The sequence below is a fragment of the Leuresthes tenuis genome, unplaced genomic scaffold (genome assembly GCF_036924035.1).
Source record: "Leuresthes tenuis unplaced genomic scaffold, fLeuTen1.0.hap1 SCAF_40, whole genome shotgun sequence".
Lineage (NCBI taxonomy): Eukaryota > Metazoa > Chordata > Actinopteri > Atheriniformes > Atherinopsidae > Leuresthes > Leuresthes tenuis.
Genome location: NW_027325394.1, coordinates 423,351 through 445,846, shown reverse-complemented (window position 1 = coordinate 445,846; position 22,496 = coordinate 423,351). Strand labels below are relative to the sequence as shown.

The window sequence follows — 22,496 nt, the reverse complement described above, 5'->3', positions numbered from 1 at the left end:
AAATGTGTGTGTGTAAGTCACAACACCCGTGACACCAAAACGGCTTTCTTTTCTCTCTTTTCTCTACACTCTGCACTGTGAGCACACACACCAAATCAGAAAGGCTTTTTTCTCTCTTTTCTACATTATGGACTGTGGGGACACAAAACCGCTCTCTCTCTTTTTTTTTTTGATTGTGTGCCAGGGCGTTGTCTCACGTATTAGATTATGCTTAAGATACGAATGGGTTTATCAGTCACATCAGAATCCATACATACTGATCCTCCCGTAATAAAATGGTCGGATCTTATCAAACACACTTTGTTTCTTGTGACAAGTCAGCGAAACAGCGTATACACGTCAAGACACTGAATCAAGTTTGCCAAAAGAACTCATAAGTTTGGCAGTATTGCTCTGCCGTCAGCAATCATACACCCATTTTATTTTCATGAGACATGTGCAGGCACCTGTTCATCTACTGTTCTATCACTATGAATTAGTTTATCTATTATCAATAAGGATACTTCTACAACTACTATCAAAGTATGTCCGGACTTCTTATGTTGTCAGTTGCTATATATGAATAAGTGGGTTGCTACTGAAAAGCATTAAGCATGTCACACAGCCCAAACATATAACATTTCAGGACACTTACACAACACATTCAAATCAAACAGTCAGACAACATACAAGAACATATACCCCAGCCGGCATTGCTCCCTGCCTATTTTCCTACAACTCACTATGTGTGCGCACACCTTTATTCACAAACTCTTCAACTTATACTCTTTTACCGAAGCTGCTACAGCTCGATTGGCCAAATACCCTTAGATCCTATTTCGGTGAATTTGACATCTGCCTTGTTGTTGTTGAGCAGCACTAATGAGTTGTTTCTATTTTTGGCAGGCTTTACCTTTGCGGATGAAGCCCTTTCTGTCTGTGCAAAAGAAATCTTGTTACTGTGCAGAGTGACTTCTCTGAGTAGAGTCGCCTTACTTGTTGCGACTGTGCCGATGTTCGAAGCTGGAGTGCAAAGTTGTTGCTTGAATGGTGCTCGCTGGAGCGTGTGGTAGTGTAAAGTTATACCATTTAAAAGGGCTGAAGAGTGCTCAGTGCAGCGGGTGGGCGGAGGTGCAAAGTGACACTATGGCCATAAAAAGAACACCGCTACAAGTGCGCATTGTGCCAGGAAGGGCCCTCGGACGTGAACCAGTGGACAGTTATCGCTTCTCGGCCTTTTGGCTAAGATCAAGTGTAGTATCTGTTCTTATCAGTTTAATGTCTGATATGTCCTCTATGCGAGACTACATATTAAATGGATTTTTATCAATAGGAGTTGAAAAAGGAGCTTGCTCCGTTCACTCCAAGCATCGACCCGGTACTGCAGTGCCGCTGGGAACGGTGCGCTCTCCTCTGCTCTTGTGAAAAAGCAAACAGCGGTGCAGGATGGAAGTTTCAGGGAGCCTAAGATGAAACTTTCTTTTAATCTGCTGATAAAAGAGAGTGAATGCGAAGCAGACTTTAACACGGCTCTGGGAGCGAGCCGAGTGCGGGCTAACCGGGAGAATTGCTTGAAAGAAACGCGACACCGAATGAGCAGTCAGATCAAAGCCTCAATACGGTGTTCCCGTGTTGTTTGTGGCTGCCTTGTCTTTTGCACAGAGTAAAAGACAAGGCAGCCATCGAATAGGGCCCGATTGTTCCTACTTGGTCAGCCGAGGAGCAAGGGGGGGGAGCAAGCGTCTCAACCAAGCAAAGCTCACCATGGGGAAGGTGGCTATGCCAACTAGCCTGATGCCCTGCTCCCGCAGTGATGGATAATCATACACTGGTTTCTCTTCATAATGTACAAGTCTTTCGCCTTTTACTAAAGACTTCCGTGGAGAGCAGCACTAATGAATTGTTTCTATTTTTGGCAGGCTTTACCTTTGCGGGTGAAGCCCTTTCTGTCTGTGCAAAAGAAATCTTGTTACTGTGCAGAGTGACTTCTCTGAGTAGAGTCGCCTTACTTGTTGCGACTGTGCCGATGTTGCTTGAATGGTGCTCGCTGGAGCGTGCGGTAGTGTAAAGTTATACCATTTAAAAGGGTTGAAGAGTGCTCAGTGCAGCGGGTGGGCGGAGGTGCAAAGTGACACTATGGCCATAAAACGAACACCGCTACAAGTGCGCATTGTGCCAGGAAGGGCCCTCGGACGTGAACCAGTGGACAGTTATCGCTTCTCGGCCTTTTGGCTAAGATCAAGTGTAGTATCTGTACTTATCAGTTTAATATGTGATATGTCTATGCAAGGACTACATATTAAATGGATTTTTATCAATAGGAGTTGAAAAAGGAGCTTGCTCCGTTCACTCCAAGCATCGACCCGGTACTGCAGTGCCGCTGGGAACGGTGCGCTCTCCTCTGCTCTTGTGAAAAAGCAAACAGCGGTGCAGGATGGAAGTTTCTTTAATCTGCTGAGAAAAGAGAGTGAATGCGAAGCAGACTTTAACACGGCTCTGGGAGCGAGCCGAGTGCGGGCTAACCAGGAGAATTGCTTGAAAGAAACGCGACACCGAATGAGCGGTCAGAACAAAGCCTCAATACGGTGTTCCTGTGGTGTTTTTATAAAATGCGGTGTAAAAAAAGGTGTGAATGCCCCATAGAAAACTAAAAGGTGGAGCGGAAGTGTTCGGCTGCAAGAAGGTGTGAATGTCCGACTATATTTGGTGAAAAGCAGGTGAAGCAAGGTCTGAATGCCCAACCTTACATCATCAAAAGCGAGATCAGAGGTTTTTGGCTGCAAGAAGGCCATAGTTTGCCAAAAGCGGGTAAGGTGCGAATGATCGGCTAAATATCAACAAAAGTGGGGGCAGAGGTCTTCGGATGCAAGTGGGTGTGAATATCCCACCATACAAGTATGGTGGAGAGGAAGCTGTGAATGGTCGACCATAGTTTGCAAAAAGCGGGTGAGAAAAGGTGCGAATGTCCAACCATACATGATCAAAACAGGGAGCGGAGGTGTTTGGCTGCGACAAGGTGTGAATGTCCACCCATAATTAATGAAAAGCGGGCAACAAGTAGGTTCGAATGCCCAACCATACATCATCAAAAGCAGGAGTGGATGTGTTCGGCTACAAGAAGGTTTGAATGTCCAAGCATAGTTTGTAAAAAGCGGGTAAGAAAAGGTTCGAATGCCCGAACATACACCATCAAAAGAGGGAGCGGAGGTGTTCCGCTGTAAGACGGTGTGAATGTCCGACCATAGTTGGTAAAAAGTGGGTATGAAAAGGTTCGAATGCCCAAATTCGGCTGCAAAAAACTGTGTTCGGCTGCAAAAAGGTGTGAATGTTCGACTAAATTTTGTAAAAAGCGGGTAAGACAAGGTGCGAATGCCTGACAATCTATGATCAAAAGCGGGAGGAGAGGTCTTCGGATGAGAGTGGTTTAGAATTTCCAACCATAATCTATAAAATGCGGTGAAAAAAAAGGTGTGATAGAACACTAAAAGGTGGAGCGGAAGTGTTCGGCTGCAAGAAGGTGTGAATGTCCGACTATATTTAGTGAAAAGCAGGTGAAGCAAGGTCTGCATGCCCAACCTTACATCATGAAAAGCGAGATCAGAGGTGTTTGGCTGAGAGAAGGCCACAGTTTGCGATGCAATAATTAAAGGCCTCATGCCAGATGTCGCCACTGAAGTAAAGAACATTTACGTGGGATGGTATGAGGGTCGTCGTCTGGCTGACGTTCGCCGATATGCTCGCCATGCTCAGAACCAAGTTGAGACGCGTAAGACAACCAAAAGGGACAAGTGTGAAAAGGAGCTGCATTTGGCAGCCATGACCATGTATTACGCAGTTGGTGTAAACAGAGCACGAGGCCGAAGTCGAAGACGTGGACGTGTGAGAGAGGAGGTCGAAATGGGCCACGCCAGAGCTATGATCCGAATATTTGTTTTTACTGTGGCCAGACTGGACACTGGAAGAAGGACTGTCCACAGCTGAAAAGTGATGAAATTTGGCCAAAGGCTGACTGAGGGTGGGAGGCAGGTTCTGGACGTCACGCGGCAGCGGAGCCTCCACTAATGGGTGATAGCACAAACACACTCACACATTTTTCCTGCTCTGTGTAGTGAAGAAACGCTTGCCGACTGTGATTCACGTAGTAAAGTTTTGCATGCTAGTTCCGTCCTAGAGCAAAGATATTTCTCTCAGAATATAGGAACATGTTCATCAGTAGTGACGTCAGGGGAGTTTGATTGTCCTCCAAAGTTAAGTGGAAACCACGTTTACTCTATGTCTGCATCAGGCCAGGTTGTGAAGGAGAAAATGATATCGCCCATTGCGTGTGTCACTCCCGATGGGCTCTCCTTCAAACACTCATTTTTGTTATCAGAGTTGTGTCCCATTAACCTAATGGGCTGTGATCTCATGTGTAAATTAGGCATTATTTTAACTTCTACACCAGAGGGTATTAACGTAATGTTACAGTCTGACAAAGTTTTCACAGCAGTGCAGTTTGATTCATCTGCACTTACATATGCTTATGAGTGGAAACTTCCCAGCTCTCCTTTTTCACAACAACTAGTGGAAGAAGCAAAAGCGTTAGTTTCACCCCTTTCTGATTTCATGCAACCTGCTGATTTGCACTGAAGATCACACATTTCTTTGGGGCCTGACAATGACTATGAGAAGAAGTGAAAAAATATGTGCGCCTACTTTATTGGCTGTGTCGCTCACTCCAGAGCAATTCGATTTTTTTAATGTTTGTGGTACTCGCCCTCACATTTCCTTGGCCAAACCTACACACTGGCATTGACAAGGTGTGGGAGAGTTTGTTGCTACATGTCAGAAAGAAACGGATTGGACCGTTTCACCTGCTGATCCAAATTTTATGTTTTCTGAACGATTGTCAGCATACAAAAAAATATTTTTGAGTACAATGCATTGTCAAAGAACTGTGGAATTAATTCCTACCACAGAATCACATTTTGAAGCATGTTTTTAATCTGAAAAAGATTTGTCTTCGATACCCATGTTGGCTGAAGTGCCCAATGATCTTTGGGCGAAGAGCAAATATGATGTGGGGTTGTTTATTGTTGAAACTAGATTAGAAGTAGATAAATATGAAGGACAAAGCAGTTTGAACTTGGTTTGAGAGAAGGAATTAATTTTATTGCAAAATCCGAATTCATGCATAACTCGTCAAATAGATAGTGATGTGTCGTTCGTGAGCAATTCGTTCGACATGAACAAATTTTTTATATGACTCGGGAGTAACGAGTTGTCTCAGTGAGTGATTCGTTCATTTTCATGCAGTACCCTTCCTCACCACATGGCAGGCGGCAGCTTCATAAGCTCAGTCAGCAGGACAGGAAACAGTATTGATTCGTTCATGACTCAACTCCTCGACTGACAGGTCCTCGCACAGGAAACAGTATTGATTAGTTTACGACTCAACTCCTTGGGTCTTCGTTCATTTGTCACGTTTTAAATTCTACGTTTCATTTGACAGGCTGAAGAGCAGTAGGCACAACAGTTCGTTCAGAAACCGGATCATTAATCTCATAGACTATTCTACCATCAACAACTTGGAAACCACAATCGACTCTCTAGATGCAGAAAAAGCATTTAATGGAGTGAACTGGAAATTTTTTTACAAACTATGCTCGGACATTCAAACCTTCTTGTAACCGAACACATCCAGTCCTGCTTTTGATGATGTATGGTTGGGCATTCGCACCTTTTTTTTTACCCATTTTTGAGGAATTATGGGTGGACATTCACACCTTCTTGAAGCTGAACACCTCCTCTCCCACTTATGATCATGTGCGGTTGGATATTCGAACATTTTTTTTCATGTTTTCTAGCAATTATTGATGGACATTCAGACCTTATTGCAGCTGAACACCTCCGCTCCCGCTTTTGATGGTGTATAGTCGGGCTTCCGAGCCTTTTCTTCCCCGGTTTTTACAAATTATGGTTGGACATTTAGACCTTCTTGCAGCCGAAAACCTCCGTTCCCTCTTTTGATCATACATTGTCCGGCATTCGCACCTTTTCTTACCCGCTTTTTACAAACCATGGTCGGACTTTCACACCTTTTAGTAGCCAAACAACTCCGCTCCCGCTATATATTGTGTACAGTCGGGTATTTTAACCTTTTCTTACCCGCTTTTTACCAATTATGGTCGGACATTCACACCTTCTTACAGCGGAACACCTCCGCTCCCTGTTTTGATCATTTATGGTCTGGCAATACTACCTTTTCTTACCCGTTTTTGAGTAATTATGGCTGGACATTCACAGCTTCTTGTAGCCAAACACATCCACTCCTGCTTTTGATGATGTATGGTATGGCATTCGAACCTACTTGTTGCCCGCTTTTCATTAATTATGGGTGGACATTCACACCTTGTCGCACCCAAACACCTCCGCTCCCTGTTTTGATCATGTATGGTTGGACATTCGCACCTTTTCTCACCCGCTTTTTGCAAACTATGGTCGGCCATTCACAGCTTCCTCTCCACCATACTTGTATGGTGGGATATTCACACCCACTTGCATCCGAAGACCTCCGCCCCCACTTTTATTTATATTTTACTTCACTTTTACTTGATATTTAGTCGGTCATTCGCACCTTACCCGCTTTTGGCAAACTATGGCCTTCTTGCAGCCAAACACCTCTGATCTCGCTTTTGATGATGTAAGGTTGGGCATTCAGACCTTGCTTCACCTGCTTTTCACCAAATATAGTCGGACATTCACACCTTCTTGCAGCCGAACACTTCCGCTCCACCTTTTAGTTTTCTATGGGGCATTCACACCTTTATTTTCACCGCATTTTATAAAAACACCACAGGAACACCATATTGAGGCTTTGTTCTGACCGCTCATTCGGTGTCGCATTTCTTTCAAGCAATTCTCCTGGTTAGCCCGCACTCGGCTCGCTCCCAGAGCCGTGTTAAAGTCTACTTCGCATTCACTCTCTTTTCTCAGCAGACTAAAAGAAAGTTTCATCTTGGGGTCCCTGAAACTTCCATCCTGCACCGCTGTTTGCTTTTTCACAAGAGCAGAGGAGAGCGCACCGTTCCCAGCGGCACTGCAGTACCGGGTCGATGCTTGGAGTGAACGGAGCAAGCTCCTTTTTCAACTCCTATTGATACAAATCCATTTAATATGTGGTCCTTGCATAGACATATCACAACTTGGTTTGAGTGATGGAATTAATTTTATATCAAAATCCGGAATTGTGTAGAACTCGTGAAACGACGCTTATTCTCGGATTCCTGAAAAGGTTTAGTGTTGTTCTCTCCTATCCTGCAAAGTACAACGTTCTTTTTTGTTTAAAGCTATTTGGACATGGATAAATATGAAGGACAAAGAAGTTTTAACTTAGTTTGAGTGAAGGAATTCATTTTATATCAAAATCCGAAATTGTGTAGAACTCGTAAAAATAAGCTTATTCTCGGATTCCTAAAGGTTTAGTGTTGTTGTTTCCTATCCTGCAAAGTACAACGTTCTTTTTTGTTCAAAGCTATTTAGACATGGATAAATATGAAGGAAAATGCAGTTTTAACTTGGTTTGAGTGAAGGAATTCATTTTATATCAAAATCCGGAATTGTGCATTATGGCAGCAGAATTGTAGTCTGAATACCTTTATGCCAAACAGATTTGCTTTGCCAAGGGAAGTTTTATAATTGTTTATTGTTTATGTTTACAATATATAAACTAGCAGAATAAATAATTCATCCTCCTGGTCCCTCCCACCCCGGAGGGGGCAGCCAGAGACTGGCTGCAATAGGCATCCCCGCTACCTGGGACCCAACACAGGGCAGGAGGGCCTGATGTCCACCAGGCTCGGGGCCTGCAGTCACCATATTCCGGGAGCTACTGTACCCCCAGAAGGAACCCATCCCGCCCCACCCCACTCAACCCAACCCCACCCCAGAGGACCTCTACAAAAACAAACAAACAACAACAAAAATCAAACAAACAAACAAACAAATCACCCGGTTACACCAGTCGCAGCAGCCCGGGCCTGAGACCCACCATCACCCAGGCCCCCCCAGGCCCCCCCCAACAGGGGAAAAGCACACCCCCATACAGACCCCCTCCTCCTCACCGCACGCCCCAACACCCTAAAAAAAACAACCACCTGCGGACACCTTGGAGTTCCCAGAGCAACAAGGCCGGCACCAGGACCTGCACCAACCCACGCATACTGTGGCATGTCCAGGGCAACCCAGACCCCCCAGGCACAGGCAGGGCCCCGCCCCGGGCGCAAGGCAGCGGCAAGCCACCAGGTCCAGGCCCAGCTCCACCACCCACGCCAGAGCGGCCCCGTCACCCGGTACAGAGCCAGCAGCCACCACCCCAAGGCCCCTAAGGGACCCCGCCCCACACCGCAAGACAGCCCCACCCGCAAGCCCCCAAAACTGCCCTCCAAGCCCGACACACAGTCCCCCCCAGCAATGACCAACCCGGTCCCCACGACCCGAGAGACCACCAGACGCCCGAAGCCACACAGCCCCCCCCCAGCACACACCCAACCGCCCAGAGCGACGGGACATCAACCCACCACCAACACTATGTGATCAAGCTAATCAGAGGGGACCAGAGAGAATTAAATTCAGCCAATTGATGTTTTGAGGAAGCAGACATTGTTTCCATGCTAATATAATCTAAAAGAAAATTTCTAAACTGGTTAATACACAGATTGTTCTTCGCTTTCCAGTTCATGAGAATAGTTTTCTTTGCTATACATAACACTGTGAGGATCATGTGTGCTAAGCTAAATTCCACGTTGATGTTGTCTAAGTCACCCAGTATGCACAGTGTGGGGCATGCAGGAATGCTACACTTTAGCCATGTTGATAGGTCCGCACAGACTTCAAGCCAGAACTTCTGGACAGGCGCACAAAACCACAAAGCGTGTGCATAATCATCAGGTGTGTTATCTGTGCAATGTGAGCAGATGTTTGAGTGTGTTAGACCCATCCTGAACATCCTTTGTCCTGTATAGTGTGTTCTATGAAGAATTTTGTATTGTATGAGCTGTAAATTAGGATTTCGAGTCATTGTGAAGGTGTTCAAACATATTTGTGGCCAGAAGCTATGACTAGAACTGATGGATAAATCTGCCTCCCATTTTGAGGACGGTAGAGACATTGTGTCATCTATCTTAGACAATAATTTATATATTTTTGATAGTAGTTTAGGGGTGCAGATGCTTAGAAATTCTGCTACCCTAATCGGGAGTTGTAAGTCTGGTTGGTGGAGGATATATTTCTTTGTTATTATAGACTTAAGTTGTTGATATTCTAGGAATTTATTGCTGCCTATCTCATGTTGTGATATGAGCTCATCAAATGAAATAAAATGTCCATTTTGGATTATATGTTCCAGATGTTTGATTCCTTTGATCTTCCACAGAGTAAAGTTTAGCATTTTTTTGTTTTGCAGGATGTCAGGATTGTTCCAGATGGGTGTAAGCTTACACGGGACAAGTGAAGACTTTGTTATTTTAAGAAATTCCCACCAGGCTGTCAGAGAGGTGCTGATGTTAATGCTTTTGAAACATTTGTGATTTTTCACTATTTGACTAATAAGTGGCAGGTCAGAGATTTCCAGATTATCACACAATGCTTGTTCTATACTTATCCATGTTCATCTATTGGGCTAGGTTTAAACCATTTTGATATATACTGTAACCTATTGGCTAAGGAATAGTGCTGAAAATTAGGTAAATCTAATCCACCCTGTCCTTGGTCTTCTGTAGGGTTTTTAAACTAATACGTGGTGGTTTGTTTTTCCACAGAAATTTAGAGATGCATGAATCTAGTGACTTAAACCAAGTAGCAGGTGGTTTTATGGGGATCATTGAGAACAGATAGTTAACTTTTGGTAGTATCATCATTTTAATGGTTGTAACTCTCCCCATAAGTGATATAGGTAAGGACTTCCAACGAGAGAGATCGTCCTTTACTGTCTTTAATAATTCCACATTGAGGCGGCCTGTTGCCACTGCGGGTTCTTTCAGAGAGACTCAGAGACAGAGGACGGTTCAACGTATAGTTTATTTAACCCTTTTTCATGAATGTGGAGTCGTTCGCAGGCCTTCCCTCCCGGTTCGTGCTGCCGACTCCACTTCAATCCTCCTTACAGCTCTGAGTTTTTTAAAGAGGAGAGTGATTAGACAAGTGACTGCCGGTGTACTAATCACTCACCTAGTCCTGCTCCCCAGAGCTCTCTCCACAGCTCTCTCCTGCAGCTGATGCACCACGCCCCCTCCACATACCTCCACCGCCTGACCTTGGCCGGGGAGCGGTCCGGCCTAACCCCCCCCCCCCCCCCCCCCCCCCCCCCACACACACACACACACACACACACACACACCTCGCCATGCGAGCTGTAAAGGAAGTCGGCCACAGCCATCTGTGCCCCCGGCCTATGGACCACTTTGAATTTAAAAGGCTGTAGTGCCAGATACCAGCGGGTGATCCGTGCATTGACATTTTTCATTCGGTGGAGCCACTGGAGGGGAGCAAGGTCCGAGCAAAGGGTGAATGGGCGCCCCAGCAAGTAATACCGCAGAGCGCCGACCACCCACCGGATGGCCAGGCACTCCCTCTCCACCGTGTTGTATCTGGTCTCCCTCTCGGATAGTTTCTGGCTGATGTAAAGCACTGGGTGGTCAACGCCCCGCACCTGCTGGGACAGAACAGCCCCCAACCCCCTTCCCGATGCATCAGTCTGCAGGACAAATGGGAGAGAGGAGTTAGGTGTGTGGAGAAGAGGCTCCCCACAGAGGGTCTGCTTTACCCTCTCAAGTGACACCTGGCACTGCTTCGTCCACCGGACCGGATCAGAGGCACCTTTTCGGGTAAGGTTGGTCAAAGGGCTGGTCAGCTCCGCGAAGTTGGGAATAAATCGCCGGTAATATCCGGCCAGCCCCAAAAACCGCCTCACCTCTTTCTTGGTCTTAGGTTTTGGGCAGGCTGCAATCGCTGCTGTCTTGTCTACCTGTGGACGCACCAGTCCGCCGCCCAAGTGGTACCCCAGATACCGTACCTCCCTCCATCCAACTGCACACTTCTTTGGTTTGGCCGTGAGCCCCGTGACTCCAGCACTGCCGCCATCTGCTGAACATGCTCCGCCCAGCTGTTGCTATGGATGATGACGTCATCCAGGTAAGCGGCAGCATACGCAGGAACTTACATCATGAAAAGCGAGATCAGAGGTGTTTGGCTGAGAGAAGGCCACAGTTTGCGATGCAATAATTAAAGGCCTCATGCCAGATGTCGCCACTGAAGTAAAGAACATTTACGTGGGATGGTGTGAGGGTCCTCGTTTGGCTGACGTTCGCCGATATGCTCGCCATGCTCATAACCAAGTTGAGACGCGTAAGACAACCAAAAGGGACAAGTGTGAAAAGGAGCTGCATTTGGCAGCCATGACCATGTATTACGCAGTGTGTGTAAACAGAGGACGAGGCCGAAGTCGAAGACGTGGACGTGTGGGAGAGGAGGTCGAAATGGGCCACGCCAGAGCTATGATCCGAATATTTGTTTTTACTGTGGCCAGACTGGACACTGGAAGAAGGACTGTCCACAGCTGAAAAGTGATGAAATTGGGCAAAAGGCTGACTGAGGGTGGGAGGCAGGTTCTGGACGTCACGCGGCAGCGGAGCCTCCACTAATGGGTGATAGCATAAACACACTCACACATTTTTCCTGCTCTGTGTAGTGAAGAAACGCTTGCCGACTGTGATTCACGTAGTAAAGTTTTGCATGCTATTTCCGTCCTAGAGCAAAGATATTTCTCTCAGAATATAGGAAATTATCTTCATCAGTAGTGACGTCAGGGGAGTTTGATTGTCCTCCAAAGTTAAGTGGAAACCACGTTTACTCTATGTCTGCATCAGGCCAGGTTGTGAAGGAGAAAATGACAATGCCCATTGCGTGTTGTCACTCCCGATGAGCTCTCCTTCAAACACTCATTTTTGTTATCAGAGTTGTGTCCCATTAACCTGATGGGCTTTGATCTCATGTGTAAATTAGGCATTATTTTAACTTCTACACCAGAGGGTGTTAAGGTTATGTTACAGTCTGACAAAGTTTTCACAGCAGTGCAGTTTGATTCATCGGCACTTACATATGCTTATGAGTGGAAACTTCCCAGCTCTCCTTTTTCACAACAACTAGTGGAAGAAGCAAAAGCGTTAGTTTCACCCCTTTCTGATTTCATGCAACCTACTGATTTGCACTGCACATCACACATTTCTTTGGGGCCTGACAATGACTATGAGAAGAAGTGAAAAAATATGTGCGCCTACTTTATTGGCTGTGTCGCTCACTCCAGAGCACTTCGATTTTTTTAATGTTTGTGGTACTCGCCCTCACATTTCCTTGGCCAAACGTACACACTGGCAGTGACAAGGTGTGGGAGAGTTTGTTGCTACATGTCAGAGAGAAATGGAGTGGACCGTTTCACCTGCTGATCCAAATTTAATGTTTTCTGAACGATTGTCAGCGTACAAAAAAACATTTTTGAGTACAATGCATTGTCAAAGAACTGTGGACTTAATTCCTACCACAGAATCACATTTTGAAGCATGTTTTTTATCTGAAACAGATTTGTCTTCGATACCCATGTTGGCTGAAGTGCCCAATGATCTTTGGGCTAAGAGCAAATATGATGTGGGGTTGATAAAAGGCTGTGAACCAGTAATTGTCACCCCTAAATCAGACTTTTGTCCATGTAAAAAACAATACCCTTTTAAGCCTGAAGCAATTAAAGGGATTAAACCTGTTTTTCAATCTTTTCAGAAAACAGGCGTTATTGTTCCTTTTGAAAATTCACCTGTGCTTACTCCATTGTTTCCTGTTAAAAAGATTAAAGATGCTGGCCAGCCAGATGAATGGCGTTTTGTACAGGACCTCCAAGCGGTGAATGCTGCAGTTCAGCCACATGCTCCTACTGTGCCCAACCCACACACTATTTTGTCTCAAATTACATCAGATGCACAGTTTTTCTCAGTGGTTGACTTGTCGCCAGTGCACCCTGATAGCCCATTTTGGTTTGCTTTTTAGTTTGAAGGGAGATCTTGGACTTTTACCCGGTTATGCCAGGGGTACTGTGAAAGTCCCACTATTTACAATGCTGCCCTCAAAGCTAGTCTGGATTAACTTCAATCAACCACAGGCTCTGCTCTTTTGCAGTATGTGGATGACATCCTTTTATGTAGTCCATCTAAACAACAGTGTGAAAAAGACAGTGAATCTGTTGAAACATCTTCCTTCTTATGGCCATAAAGCCAGCCTTTCTAATTTACAGTTTGTACAGGACGAAGTCACCTTTTTGGGTCATGTGATTTCTAAGGATGGGCGCTCACTTTCTCCTAAACGTGTTGCTGCAGTTCAGATCATTCCTAAACCGGTTACTAAAAAACAGCTTATGTCATTCTTAGGTATAACATCTTACTGCAGGAACTTTATTCCTAACTACTCTTTTCTCGAAGCTCTCTTAGGTGCTCTTATCCATGGTAAAGGCCTCCAGTCAGCTGATCGTGTTCCATGGACTCCTGAGGCTGAATCAGCCTTTAGTCAGCTTAAGCTGGCTCTTCAAACAGCACCAACACTTGGCATTCCAGATCCTCATAAACCTTTCATACAGGCAGTTGATGAGAAGCATGGTTGTATGACATCTGTTCTTATGCAGGAACATGGGGCAGGCAAAGGCCAGTGGCTCATTTCTCAGCAAAACTGGACTCTGTGGCTGCAGGCCTGCCTGGTTGTCTTCGTGCTGTTGCAGCTGCAGAGAAAGCTGTCCTGGCCTCCCAAGATATTGTGGGCTACGCTAATTTGACTGTTTTGGTTCCTCATGCTGTTGCCATTATTCTTCTCGAGCAGAAAACTTCACATCTTTCAACTGCTCGTTGGCTCAGATACACCTCTGTGATATGCCAAATGTCACTGTTAAACGTTGTACTGTTCTGAATCCTGCTACTTTGCTTCCGACTCCTGAGGATGGGGAGCCTCATGACTGTGAAGCTGTTTTGGAACAAGTTTGTACACCCCGACCTGATCTTTTAGAGACTCCTCTTCCAAACTCTGACATGATTCTTTTTGTAGATGGATCAGCTTTGCGTGATCCAGCCACAGGTACTAACTGTATTTGGTTTGCAGTATGTTCTTCACATGACACTTTGTTGTCTGGTTCTCTTCCTAAACATTTCTCTGCTCAAACTACTGAGCTTATTGCACTTACTGAAGCTTGTAAGTTGGCAGCTGGTAAGTCACTATTTACACAGATTCCAGATATGCTTTTGGTGTTGTTCATGACTTTGGTGCGCTGTGGAAACACAGGCATTTCCTTAAATCAGATGGTAAAACTATTCTGAACTCCAAGCAGGTTTCTGATCTTCTTGATGCGATCCTTTTGCCTACAGCAATCTCGGTCTGTAAGTGTGCGGCTCACACTAACTCAGACGATCCTGTTGCTTGTGGCAATGCCAGAGCTGATGCTGCAGCTAAGCAAGCAGCTAAATCTTTTCCTGTTTTCGCTTCCCTCTCTTTGCAGGCAGAAGACTCCCTCACAGATCTCCATGCTTTGCAAACTTTTGCCTCTGCAGATTAAATTTGGTCACACTTAGCATACTGACTGTCAGTGTAAACGTTAACAACCTTTTTGTTATTTAATTTACAAGCTTCAGTTAAAGCTACCAATTCGACCGCTTGAACAGAGTAATTTTTTGGTAGTGGTTGTTTTAAGAAAACTTCAGTTTTTGTTACTACTGTAAATCCTGTAGCATTTGTGCCATCAGGGTTTTTTGCTTGACCTGTTGAATAAATATAGTTATTTCTGCATTTTCATAACGTATATCAGTTAAGTCTGGCCTGGGTAAAACACTGATGGTTATTTCTGACATGCAATCATGAGGCTTTCCATCTGTGGGGTAGGTAGCAGTGTGGATGGATTAAGTGTAGCACATCTCTCGACAACAAGGTGTGGCTGTGAAAGAAGAACTGTTATGTAGGAGAGATGTCTGGTAAAGATATTTTGTTAAGTAACCATATCACAGCCACTGCATGAGGTACCTTAAGTGTTAATGGGTGAAATAACACCATTATTGTTGATGCCTGCACTGCCAATGGCTTCTGGCCATTGATTCAAAAGTACGATCTCGTCCCTTTTTCCCCCTTTCAGTGGACACTGGCCCCTAATTACCGCAATTCAGCAGGGGGTCTTTCATTAGGAGTACTGGACTCCCCCGTGCACGGTTTCAGCTCCGACCCTGGACAGCGGAAAAAACGTTGAGATCTGGTTTGAGGACCCAATTGTTGAGAAAAGTCTCTCAATGAGACTCAGAGTTGCTGGAGTCAGTTAATGCAAAGGTTTAATCTTGCAGCAAGTTCAAGAATGTGTGTGTGTATGGGTGTATGTGTGCGAACGTGTGTGAGTTTGTGAGAGTTTAAAGAACCTGTTATCCACAGGCAGGTCTTAACTAGTATGGCACGGGTCCAGCCTGTCTCATCTTTTTTGGAAGGTCCAGCGCTCGGCCGTAACCCTTCTGTCTGTTTGGACTCTCACATACATTCGGTTAATCATAGAAAAACGAGAACAAAACTTTTTAGCCCCTTAAATTCATAAAACAGACATGGTGCAGTTATTTCCATTCTAGAAAATAAGAGTAATCACCACCATTTCTATAAATTCTGGATATTCTAACAATCTGAATCTTTTTTAAATGTTCGATGAAGCCCTTTGCTGTTCTGTTTAGAGACTCAGCTGATCATAAACCAAGTTTTGCTCTTGAACCAAGCTTCTAAACTCTTCACCTTTTTCATTTCTCAGTTAGTATTCACTTTAAAACTGATTAAAAGAAAAATTAAATGAATGCCTATCAACAAATGTGGGATCTAAACTCTAGTGCTTCCTCTAAAATAATTTCCTTTCTCAATTCAGAAATGTGTGTGTTTAAGTCACAACTCCCGTGACACCAAAACGGCTTTCTTTTCTCTCTTTTCTCTACACTCTGCACTGTGAGCACACACACCAAATCAGAAAGGCTTTTTTCTCTCTTTTCTACATTATGGACTGTGGGGACACAAAACCGCTCTCTCTCTTTTTTTTTTTGATTGTGTGCCAGGGCGTTGTCTCACGTATTAGATTATGCTTAAGATACGAATGGGTTTATCAGTCACATCAGAATCCATACATACTGATCCTCCCGTAATAAAATGGTCGGATCTTATCAAACACACTTTGTTTCTTGTGACAAGTCAGCGAAACAGCGTATACACGTCAAGACACTGAATCAAGTTTGCCACAAGAACTCATAAGTTTGGCAGTATTGCTCTGCCGTCAGCAATCATACACCCATTTTATTTTCATGAGACATGTGCAGGCACCTGTTCATCTACTGTTCTATCACTATGAATTAGTTTATCTATTATCAATAAGGATACTTCTACAACTACTATCAAAGATGTCCGGACTTCTTATGTTGTCAGTTGCTATATATGAATAAGTGGGTTGCTACTGAAAAGCATTAAGCATGTCACACAGCCCAAACATATAACATTTCAGGACACACCACACAGTTAACAACCACAGTGAAGCGTGTCAAAGCCCAAACATGTAACATTCAACAGGACACTTACACAACATATTCAAATCAAACAGTCAGACAACATACAAGAACATATACCCCAGCCGGCATTGCTCCCTGCCTATTTTCCTACAACTCACTATGTGTGCGCACACCTTTATTCACAAACTCTTCAACTTATACTCTTTTACCGAAGCTGCTACAGCTCGATTGGCCAAATACCCTTAGATCCTATTTCGGTGAATTTGACATCTGCCTTGCATTTAACAGATTAGCGGTTTAGCAGTTTTAATTTAGTTTGAGTGAAGGAATTCATTTTATAGCAAAATCCAAAATCGTGAAGAAGAAAGAAGAAAGTAAGCTTATTCTCGGATTCCTGAAACTTTAGATTTGCTCTTTCTTTTACTGCAAAGTACAACGTTGAGCAGCACTAATGAGTTGTTTCTATTTTTGGCAGGCTTTACCTTTGTGGATGAAGCCCTTTCTGTCTGTGCAAAAGAAATCTTGTTACTGTGCAGAGTGACTTCTCTGAGTAGAGTCGCCTTACTTGTTGCGACTGTGCCGATGTTCGAAGCTGGAGTGCAAAGTTGTTGCTTGAATGGTGCTCGCTGGAGCATGCGGTAGTGTAAAGTTATACCATTTAAAAGGGCTGAAGAGAGCTCAGTGCAGCGGGTGGGCGGAGGTGCAAAGTGACACTATGGCCATAAAAAGAACACTGCTACAAGTGCCCATTGTGCCAGGAAGGGCCCTCGGACGTGAACCAGTGGACAGTTATCGCTTCTCGGCCTTTTGGCTAAGATCAAGTGTAGTATCTGTTCTTATCAGTTTAATGTCTGATGTGTCCTCTATGCGAGGACTACATATTAAATGGATTTTTATCAATAGGAGTTGAAAAAGGAGCTTGCTCCGTTCACTCCAAGCATCGACCCGGTACTCCAGTACCGCTGGGAACGGTGCGCTCTCCTCTGCTCTTGTGTAAAAGCAAACAGTGGTGCAGGATGGAAGTTTCAGGGAGCCCAAGATGAAACTTTCTTTTAATCTGCTGAGAAAAGAGAGTGAATGCGAAGCAGACTTTAACACGGCTCTGGGAGCGAGCCGAGTGCGGGCTAACCGGGAGAATTGCTTGAAAGAAACGCGACACCGAATGAGCGGTCAGAACAAAGCCTCAATACGGTGTTCCCATGTTGTTTGTGGCTGCCTTGTCTTTTGCACAGAGTAAAAGACAAGGCAGCCATCGAATAGGGCCCGATTGTTCCTACTTGGTCAGCCGAGGAGCAAGGGGGGGGGGGGCAAGCGTCTCAACCAAGCAAAGCTCACCATGGGGAAGGTGGCTATGCCAACTAGCCTGATGATTTTTGTTTAAAGCTATTTAGACATGAATAAATATGAAGGACAAAGCAGTTTTAACTTGGTTTGAGTGAAGGCATTCATTTTATATCAAAATCCGAAATTGTGTAGAACTCGTGAAAAGAAGATTATTCTCGGATTCCTAAAGGTTTAGTGTTGTTCTTTCCTATCCTGCAAAGTACAACGTTCTTTTTTGTTTAAAGCTATTATGACATGGATAAATATGAAGGACAAAGCAGTTTTAACTTAATCGGTTTCAACAAAATAGAAAGTATTACTTTGCAGTATACCAAAGAACAACACTAAACCTTTTCAGGAATCCGAGAATAAGCTTCTTATCACCAGTTCTACACAATTTCGGATTTTGATATAAAATGAATTCCTTCACTCAAACCAAGTTAAAACTGCTTTGTCCTTCATATTTATCCATGTCTGAATCGGTTTCAAGCCTTTTCTTCCCCGGTTTTTACAAATTATGGTTGGACATTCAGACCTTCTTTTAGCCGAAAACCTCCGCTCCCTCTTTTGATCATACATTGTCGGGCATTCGCACCTTTTCTTACCCGCTTTTTACAAAACATGGTCGGACTTTCACACCTTCTTGTAGCCGAACACATTCGCTCCCGCTATTGATTGTGTGCAGTTGGGTATTTTAACCTTTTCTTACCCACTTTTTACCAACTACGGTCGGACATTCACACCTTCTTATGGCGGAACACCTCCGCTCCCTCTTTTGATGGTGTATGTTTGGGCATTCGAACCTTTTCTTACCCGCTTTTTACAAACTATGGTCGGACATTCAAACCTTCTTGTAGCCGAACACATCCAGTTCTGCTTTTGAGGATGTATGGTTGGACTTTCACACCTTTTAGTAGCCAAACAACTCCGCTCCCGCTATTGATTGTGTACAGTCGGGTATTTTAACCTTTTCTTACCCGCTTTTTACCAATTATGGTCGGACATTCACACCTTCTTACAGCGGAACACCTCCGCTCGCTGTTTTGATCATTTATGGTCTGGCAATACTACCTTTTCTTACCCGTTTTTGAGTAATTGTGGCTGGACATTCACAGCTTCTTGCATCCGAACACCTTTTCTCTGCTTTTGATGATGAATAGTCCGGCATTCTTACCTTTTCTAACACATTTTTCAGTAATTATTGTCGGTCATTCACACCTTTCTCATCAGCTTTTTGCAAATTATGATCTGACATTCACACCTACTTGCAGCCGAACACCTCGGCTTCCGTTTTTGATGGTGTATATTTTGGCATTCGAACCTTTTCTTACCCACTTTTTACAAACTATGCTCGGACATTCACACCTTCTTGCAGCGAAACCCCTCCGCTCCCTCTTTTGATTGTGTATGTTTGGGCATTCGAACCTTTTCTTACCCGCTTTTTACAAACTATGGTCGGACATTCAAACCTTCTTGTGGCCGAACACATCCACTTCTGCTTTTGATGATGTATAGTTGGGCATTCACATATTTTCTTACCCATTTTTCAGTAATTATTGGTGGACATTCAGACCTTCTTGCTGCTGAACCCCTCTGCTCCCGCTTTTGATGGTGTATAGTCGGGCTTTCGAGGCTTTTCTTCAACGGTGTTTACAAATTATGGTTGGAAATTCAGACCTTGCAGCCGAACACCTCCGCTCCCTCTTTTGATCATACATTGTCGGGCATTCGCACCTTGTCTTACCCGCGTTTTACCAATTATGGTCGGACTTTCACACCGTCTTACAGCGGAACACCTCCGCTCCCTCTTTTGATGGTGTATGTTCGGGCATTCGAACTTTTTCTTACCCACTTTTTACAAACTATGGTCGGACATTCAAACCTTCTTGTAGCAGAACACATCCACTTCTTCTTTTGATGATGTATGGTTGGGCATTCGCACCTTTTCTTACCCATTTTTCAGGAATTATGGGTGGACATTCACACCTATTTGCAGTCGAACAGCTCTGCTCCCACTTTTGATTATGTTTGGTTGGATATTCAAACCTTTTCTTAACTGCTTTTTACAAACTTTTGTCGGACGTTCACACCTTCTTGCAGCCGAACACCTCCGTTTCCGCTTTTGATGGTATATATTCGGGCATTCGAACCTTTTCTTACCCGCTTTTTACCAACTATGGTCGGACATTTGCACCATCTTACAGCGGAACACCTCCGCTCCCTCTTTTGATGGTGTATTTTCGGGCATTGGCACCTTTTCTTACCCGCTTTTTACAAACTATGGTTGGACATTCAAACCTTCTTGTAGCCGAAAACCTCCACTCCCTCTTTTGATCATACATTGTCGGGCATTCGCACCTTTTCTTACCCGCTTTCTACAAACTATGCTCGGACATTCAAACCTTCTTGTAGCCAAACACATCCACTCCTGCTTTTGTTGATGTATGGTTGGGCATTCGAACCTACTTGTTGCCCGCTTTTCATTAATTATGGGTGGACATTCAGACCTACTTGCAGCCGAACACCTCGGCTTCCGCTTTTGATGGTGTATATTTTTGCATTCGAACCTTTTCTTACCCGCTTTTTACAAACCATGGTCGGACTTTCACACCTTCTTTTAGCCGAACAACTCCGCTACCGCTATTGATTGTGTAGAGTCGGGTATTTTAACCTTTTCTTACCCGCTTTTTACCAACAATGGTTGGACATTCACACCTTCTTACAGGGGAACACCTCCGCTCCCTCTTTTGATGGTGTATGTTCGGGCATTCGAACCTTTTCTTACCCACTTTTTACAAACTATGCTCGGACATTCACACCTTCTTGCAGCGAAACACCTCCGCTCCCTCTTTTGATTGTGTATGTTCGGGCATTCAAACCTTTTCTTACCCGCCTTTTACAAACTATGGTCGGACATTCAAACCTTCTTGTGGCCGAACACATCCACTTCTGCTTTTGATGATGTATAGTTGGGCATTCACACCTTTTCTTACCCATTTTTCAGTAATTATTGGTGGACATTCAGACCTTCTTGCAGCTGAACACCTCTGCTCCCGCTTTTGATGGTGTATAGTCGGGCTTTCGAGGCTTTTCTTCAACGGTGTTTACAAATTATGGTTGGAAATTCAGACCTTGCAGCCGAACACCTCCGCTCCCTCTTTTGATCATACATTGTCGGACATTCGCACCTTGTCTTACCCGCGTTTTACAAACCATGGTCGGACATTCACAGCTTCCTCTCCACCATACTTGTATGGTGGGATATTCACACCCACTTGCATCCGAAGACCTCCGCCCCCACTTTTGTTGATATTTAGTCGGTCATTCACACCTTACCCGTTTTCTTGCAGCCAAACACCTCTGATCTCGCTTTTGATGATGTAAGATTGGGCATTCAGACCATGCTTTTCCTGCTTTTCACCAACTATAGACGGACATTCACACCTTCTTGCAGCCGAACACTTCCGCTCCACCTTTTAGGTTTCTATCACACCTTTTTTTTCACCGCATTTTATAGATTATGGTTGGAAATTCTCAACCACTAATCCGAAGACCTCTCCTCCCGCTTTTGTTAATATATTTGAACTTTAGTCAGACATTCACACCTACTTGCAGCCGAACACCACCTCTCTAGCTTTTGATGATGTATGGTCCGGCATTCCTACCGTTTCTAACACATTTTTCAGCAATTATGGTAGGACATTCACACCTTCTTGCAGCTGAACACCTCCTCTCCCACTTATGATCATATGCAGATTGATTTTCAAAAATTTTGTTTCATGTTTTCTAGCAATTAATGATGGACATTTAGACCTTCTTGCAGCTGAATACCTCCGCTCCCGCTTTTGATCATACATGGTCAGGCATTCGAACCTTGTCTTACAAACTTTAGTCAAACATTCACACCTTTTTGCAGCCCAACAGTTTTTTTCAGCCGATTTTGGGCATTCGAAACTTTTCATACCCACTTTTTACCAACTATGGTCGGACATTCAAACCTTCTTGTAGCCGAACACATCCAGTCCTGCTTTTGATGATGTATGTTCAGGCATTCGAACCTTTTCTTACCCGCTTTTTACAAACTATGCTCGGACATTCAAATCTTCTTGTAGCCAAACACATCCACTCCTGCTTTTGATGATGTATGGTTGGGCATTCGAACCTACTTGTTGCCCGCTTTTCATTAATTATGGGTGGACATTCACACCTTGTCGCAGCCAAACACCTCCGCTCCCTGTTTTGATCATGTATGGTTGGACATTCGCACCTTTTCTCACCCGCTTTTTGCAAACTATGGTCGGCCATTCACAGCTTCCTCTCCACCATACTTCTATGGTGGGATATTCACACCCACTTGCATCCGAAGACCTCCGCCCCCACTTTTGTTGATATTTAGTCGGTCATTCGCACCTTACCCACTTTTGGCAAACTATGGCCTTCTTGCAGCCAAAAACCTCTGATCTCGCTTTTGATGATGTAAGGTTGGGCATTCAGACCTTGCTTCACCTGCTTTTCACCAAATATAGTCGGACATTCACACCTTCTTGCAGCCGAACACTTCCGCTCCACCTTTTAGTTTTCTATGGGGCATTCACACCTTTTTTTTCACCGCATTTTATA

At 44.4% G+C, this 22,496-nt stretch overlaps 4 non-coding genes and 1 pseudogene across 4 annotated transcripts; 4 read left to right on the top strand and 1 right to left on the bottom strand.

Moving 5' to 3' along the window:
- The first annotated feature begins 1,201 nt into the window (after window positions 1-1,201).
- On the top strand, window positions 1,202-1,391 carry LOC140285442 (U2 spliceosomal RNA). The gene has a single exon (XR_011910480.1). It is a non-coding gene; the product is annotated as a U2 spliceosomal RNA (small nuclear RNA).
- Window positions 1,392-1,802: 411 nt separating this feature from the next.
- Window positions 1,803-1,916, top strand: LOC140285424 (U5 spliceosomal RNA). Its single transcript, XR_011910464.1, has one exon. It is a non-coding gene; the product is annotated as a U5 spliceosomal RNA (small nuclear RNA).
- A 275-nt stretch (window positions 1,917-2,191) lies between these two features.
- LOC140285460 (U2 spliceosomal RNA) lies at window positions 2,192-2,379 on the top strand. The gene has a single exon (XR_011910497.1). It is a non-coding gene; the product is annotated as a U2 spliceosomal RNA (small nuclear RNA).
- Window positions 2,380-7,032: 4,653 nt separating this feature from the next.
- On the bottom strand, window positions 7,033-7,177 carry LOC140285411 (U2 spliceosomal RNA; annotated as a pseudogene).
- Window positions 7,178-17,344: 10,167 nt separating this feature from the next.
- On the top strand, window positions 17,345-17,535 carry LOC140285389 (U2 spliceosomal RNA). Its single transcript, XR_011910453.1, has one exon. It is a non-coding gene; the product is annotated as a U2 spliceosomal RNA (small nuclear RNA).
- The last annotated feature ends 4,961 nt before the right edge of the window (window positions 17,536-22,496 follow it).